This window comes from Triticum urartu, chromosome 1A (genome assembly GCF_056163025.1).
Source record: "Triticum urartu cultivar PI428250 chromosome 1A, HENAU_Tu73, whole genome shotgun sequence".
Lineage (NCBI taxonomy): Eukaryota > Viridiplantae > Streptophyta > Magnoliopsida > Poales > Poaceae > Triticum > Triticum urartu.
The window spans coordinates 103,903,073-103,909,336 of NC_141873.1; positions in this window are offsets into that span (position 1 = coordinate 103,903,073).

Here is a 6,264-nt window from a genome sequence, read left to right on the forward strand (position 1 = left end):
TGATGTTATGCATTATGAAGGTAGAACACACCATTTCCTCTCAGCTTCCTTCTTGTCTTTTTCTTTTGACCTTCTCCGTGGTTCCTTCTTTGTTCGCTCGGCCATGTCGGTGCCCCTATTCCTGACTTGTTGTGATCAGCACGCCAGTTCTTCAGTGCACGCGAACACTGATGAGGGTACTGCACTGGCTACTTTTAAGAGAGGCAAAAAGTAGCTTTGTGAGCTAAGGGCCGGCCTGATCCCGGAGCTTCGCCGCCAGCGTCGCTGGCTGGGGAAGTGATGGGAGAGGTGTTGGAAATACGCCCTAGAGGCAATAATAAATATATTAACTATTCCTGACTTGTTGTGATCACCACGCCAGTTCTTCAGTGCATGCGGACACTGAAGAGGGGTTACTCGTGGACACTGCATCAACTACTTTTGAGAGAGGCAAAAAGCAGCTTTGTGAGCTCAGGGCCGGCTTGATCCCGGAGCTTCTCCGCCAGCGTCTCTAGCTGGGGAAGTGATGGGAGAGGTGTTGGAAATGCGCCCAAAAGGCAATAATAAATATGTTATTATCATATTTTCTTGTTCATGATAAATGTTTATTATCCATGTTAGAATTGTATTGACCGAAAACTTAAATACATGTGTGGATGAATAAACAAACACCGTGTTCCTATTGAGCCTCTACTAGACTAGCTCGTTGATTAAAGATGGTTAAGATTTTCTGACCATAGACATGAGTTGTCATTTAATAATGGGATCACATCATTAGAAGAATGATATCATGGACAAACCCAACCATAAGCTTAGCATCAGATCATATCACTTAGTTTAATTGCTACAACTTTAGTCATGTCAAGTATCTGTTTCTTAGATCATGAAATCGTGCCACTCCCTAATACCAGAAGAATACTTTGTGTGTATCAAAAGTCACTTCGTAACTGGGTGATCATAAAGATGCTCTCCAGCTATCTCGGAAAGTGTTTGATGCGGAGCATCCCACGATCATCCCCATGGACCTAGCTTCGTCTCCCCAAGTGCCAAGTGGACCGACAACACGAGCACGTGCAAAAGCTATCGAGACCGAGGTGACATCTCTTTTTAATGAGCTTCCGTATGAACCACATGAAACATGGCTACTACCTCAATCGAAAATGCCATGTGTGCTTACGTACGAAGAAGGCCTCCTCGGAAACACTCGAAATGAAGACCAAGCCCCAGGAAGGCGCGCAAAGGAGCACGACGGAAGGAACCGCTGGAAGTCTACAGCGACCGGACATCCGGCCCATGGCCCGAACATCTGGCACCTGAAGACAAGAGCAACAACAGCAAGGAAGCCGCTGCGAAGCTCCAGGAGCCTGACATCCGGCTCCGGCCCGGACATCTGGCCTAAAAGCCCTAGAGATATCCGGCTGAGCTCGTGAAATCCGGCTCCCGGACACCAGTACCGTGACCAGCGGCCAGGCTGAACATTCGGCCCCGACCCTGGCATTTGGCGACCTGCGAAGCCCCAGACATCCGGCACCTACGCATGCCTAACCAGGCCAGACGCCCATGTATCCCCTCTCCTCCTCTCCTATCATGTGGCACACTGTATATAGACCCCCAGGTCCTCCTAGTTATGATTAGCAAAGTATACTAACGCATCTATTATTTTTTATTGTTCCATGCTATTAAAGTATCAATCTTGGATGTTTTATATACATTTGCAAGCAACTTTATATCATTTTTGGGGCTAAGCTATTAACCTAGTGCCCAGTGCCAGCTGTTGTTTTTTTGCTTGTTTTTGGTTTCGCAAAATATCAGTACCAAACGAAGTCCAAATGCCACAAATTTTTTTGGAGATTTTTTCTGGACATAATGAACACTTGAAGCTTCGGGAGAAGACCAGGCATGGGAGCATGGGCCCACCACCCCCAGGGCGGGCCCAGGGGGTTGCCGGGCCCTGATGGGTGGTGGGGCTCCTGAGGCTCCGTCTGACCTAATTCCGCCTCTATAAACACCCATAAATCCCGAAACCCTCGGAGGAGTCCACGAAATACTTTTTTCGCTGCCGCAAGTTCCAGAACCATGAGATCCTATCTAGAGGCCTTTTCGGCACTCTGCTGGAGGGGGAAACAATCATGGAGGGGTTCTTCATCAACCTTGTCGCCCCTCCGATGATGTGTGAATAGTTTATTACAGACCTACGGGTCCATAGTTAGCAGCTAGATGGCTACTTCTCTCTTGATGTTCTTCAATACAATGCTCTCCTTGATGTTCTTAGAGTTCTATCCGATGCAATTTTTTTTGCAGTGTGTTTGTTGAGATATGATGAATTGTGAGTTTATGATCAGATCTATCCATGAATTTTATTTGGGTTCTCTATGAACTCTTTTATGCATGATTAATATAGCCTCGTATTTCTTCCCCAATTTATTGGTTTGGTTTGGCACACATCCTTGTTGCTACATCGGCACACATCAAATCCAACATTGACATTGTTTATCCCAAGATTTATGTTGCTACATCGGCCTCATGGTGAACTGCGTTATATGATTACGTAAACATAAGACAATCGAGGCACTTTTAGCAAACAAAAGACATGAGAGGCCCGGTGTAACGCCCAGAATGTAACTTTCCATATTTGTAACTCCGAATCTTGCCATTTTCGGCTATGTGATATGATATTCCCTTCGTGGTTGGGTTTTTGTCTTCGTTTTCCATTTTTTTCATGTCACACATTTCATATCATGTCATCATGTGCATCTCATTTGCATACATGTTCGTCTCATGCATCCGAGCATTTTCCCTGTTGTCTGTTTCGCAATCCGACGCTCCCACATGCACCCGGTGCACCCCTTGAGGGAGTCCTGGATTAGGGGGTCTCCGGATAGCCAGACTGTTAGACTATGAAGATACAAGATTGAAGACTTCGTCTCGTGTCCGGATGGGACTCTACTTGGCGTGGAAGGCAAGCTAGGCAATACGGATATGGATATCTCCTCCTTTGTAACCGACCTTGTGTAACCCCAACCCTCTCCGGTGTCTATATAAACCGAAGGGTTTTAGTCCATAGGACAACAACCACAACATACAATCATACCATAGGCTAGCTTCTAGGGTTTAGCCTCTCGGATCTCGTGGTAGATCTACTCTTGTACTACCCATATCATCAATATTAATCAAGCAGGACGTAGGGTTTTACCTCCATCAAGAGGGCCCGAACCTGGGTAAAACATCGTGTCCCCTGCCTCCTGTTACCATCCGGCCTAGACGCACAGTTCGGGACCCCCTACCCGAGATCCACCGGTTTTGACACCGACATTGGTGCTTTCATTGAGAGTTCTGCTATGCCGTCGCCATCAGGAAGGATGTCTCATCCCGTCTTTAAAGACGGCACTATTGCTGAGGGAGCTTTGGCTATCGGCCAAACTCTCCGGCTAGGTGGTTTTCTTATGACCGCCTGTTCGGCCGCTGCGCCAACGATGACTTCTCGGGTCATCGAAAGCAATCTTCACGTCAACTCAGAACTCGCCGAGCAGTTAGATCCAATGGAGCTCTCTTCCCTGAACCAGCTCTTGGATCGCATCGCCGCCCTGGGAGTCGCTACAGACTACGATCAGATTGGGCCTAAACCCGATGTGAGAGAGATCAACTCTCCCCAGGTCACCCATCACATTGCAGTGGTGGAGGAACAATGCGGCAACCCTTCATCTATCTTAAGGACTAGCTATGTCCGGATTCCCGATCCCTCCAAGCCGGATACCCGTGGAGGGGAGGACGTCACTCAAGGCCTGAACCTAGAATCAGGCAGCGGGCTAGATTTATTGGAAAACATCCAAGAATCCAAACTTCCGAGTTCGGAAACTCCTTGGCCCCTGAGTCTCAGATTGGGTGAGGATTCGGATTCAATTCCACCCACCCACCCAAACATACGCGATCTATCCCAAATTAGGCAAGAGCCCGAAGAAACAGTACACCATTACTGGGCCAGATTCCTCCTGGTCATGAACATGATAAAGGACTGCCGCGAGGAAGACGCAATTTCATTCTTCTGCAATAATTGCACGGACAAGGGAATCCTCAACGCCATAAGTCGCCGCGAAATTACACGCTTTGCCGACTTGGTGTCCATAGTACAAAAGTACTGTGCGATGGAAAGCACCTGGAAAACCGAAATAAAATTTTGGGATAATTCAGCCCTGAATACAAACCCAGTCCGAAATAAAAGGGTGCATTATCACAATACACCTGGGTTAACTACCAAAAAGCAAAAGCCCTCCACGGGGCAAGGAACCGTACCGGAGGGATGGCTCAACGGACCCTGCAAAATTCATAGTACAGCGGATGCAATACCAACGCACATCCTTAGAGCATGTTGGATACTCCGGCAGGTGGCCAAAAGTGGTGAGGATCTACTCCTCCCAAATACCACAGAGCACCATCCCGTGGACAACAATATGGTGTTAATGGCCTTTGAGACCTTCGCGTCAAATAATAGACGCAAGCGAACACTCCGCAGCATGGCCGAAATCTGCCACATAGCAGAAATAAATCCTTGGAGTGACACGGCTATTACCTTCAATGCCAGTGACAAACCTAAATTCCGAACAGCCCGAGCACCAGCCGCACTGGTCCTCAGTCCAATCATGGACGGCTTTCGACTCACCAAGGTACTCATGGACGGCGGCAGTGGATTAAACCTCATCTATGAGGAAACTCTTCAAAAGATGGAAATAGACTGGAGCCACATTGAGCAAAGTAGCACAACCTTTAGAGGAATCATCCCCAGTCGGGAAGCACGCTGTGCTGGGAAAATCACACTAGACATGGTATTCGGCACGCCGGATAATTACAGGTCCGAAGAAATTACATTCCAAGTGGCCCCGTTCAGCAGCAGATACCACGCTCTATTAGGGCGGGAGGCGTTTACAATCTTCCAAGCCATACCCCATTACGGGTACATGAAGCTCAAAATGCCCGGGCCCAACGGAATCATCACTCTTTCTAGTGATCCGGACATAGCACTCCGCGCCGAAAATAAGACAGCTACACTGGCCCTTGAGGCACTATCCGAAGCCCTAGCGGCCGAGGAACTAACTGCGCTGCGCTCCATGGTGAACAGGGACGACGTGATACTCGATAAAAAATCCAAGTCCACCTCCTTTAAACCGGCGGATGAAATAGTCAAACTCCAAGTCCATCCAACGGACCCTACAAAAACAGCTTCCATCGGGGCACAATTAAACCCTGATGTCGACACCGCACTGCGAGAGTTCCTACGCGAGAACTGGGACATTTTTGCCTGGCACCCTTCAGACATGCCAGGAATCCCACGCAGGCTGACTGAGCACAGCCTAAATATCCTAAAAGGATTCAAGCCAGTCAAGCAGGCTCTTCGACGTTTCTCCGAACCTAAGAGACAAGCCATGGGAGAGGAACTAGCCAAGCTATTGGAGGCCAGATTCATCAGAGACATAAAACATCCGGACTGGCTAGCAAACCTGGTGATGATACCAAAGAAGGACAAATCCTGGTGCTTGTGCGTCGATTTTAAGGACCTTAATAAGGCCTGCCCAAAGGATCCCTTCCCCCTCCCCCGCATCGATCAAATCATCGACGCTACCGCAGGACATGATTCATTATGTTTCCTCGACGCATACTTCGGCTACCATCAAATTAAAATGGCAGAGCCAGACCAAGCTGCAACGGCATTCATCACACCATACGACCCATTCTGCTTCAACACAATGCCCTTCGGGCTCAAAAACGCCGGCGCAACATATCAGCGCATGATTCAGACATATCTGGCAAACCAGATCGGCAAAACAGTGGAGGCATACGTAGACGATGTGGTCGTTAAAACCAAGCATGTCGAAACTCTAGTAGACGACTGGAGGCTCACATTCGACAACCTCCGAACATATGACATCAAGCTCAATCCGGAAAAATGCGTTTTCGGCGTACCAGCCGGAAAGCTCCTGGGATTCATTGTCTCCAGTAGAGGTATTGAAGCTAATCCGGCCAAAATCCGAGCGTTGTCACAGTTGGCTACCCCAACAGACCTCAAACAAATACAAAAATTGACTGGATGCGTGGCGGCTCTAAGCCGCTTTATCTCCCGCTTGGGAGAAAAGGCATTACCCCTTTATCGCCTCCTCCGGCGCACCGAACACTTCGAGTGGACGGATGCCACCACGGCCGGACTCAACGAAATAAAAGCCATATTGGCAACAAACCCAGTCCTGGCCGCGCCAAACATTGGCGAACCAATGCTATTATACATTGCGGCAACTC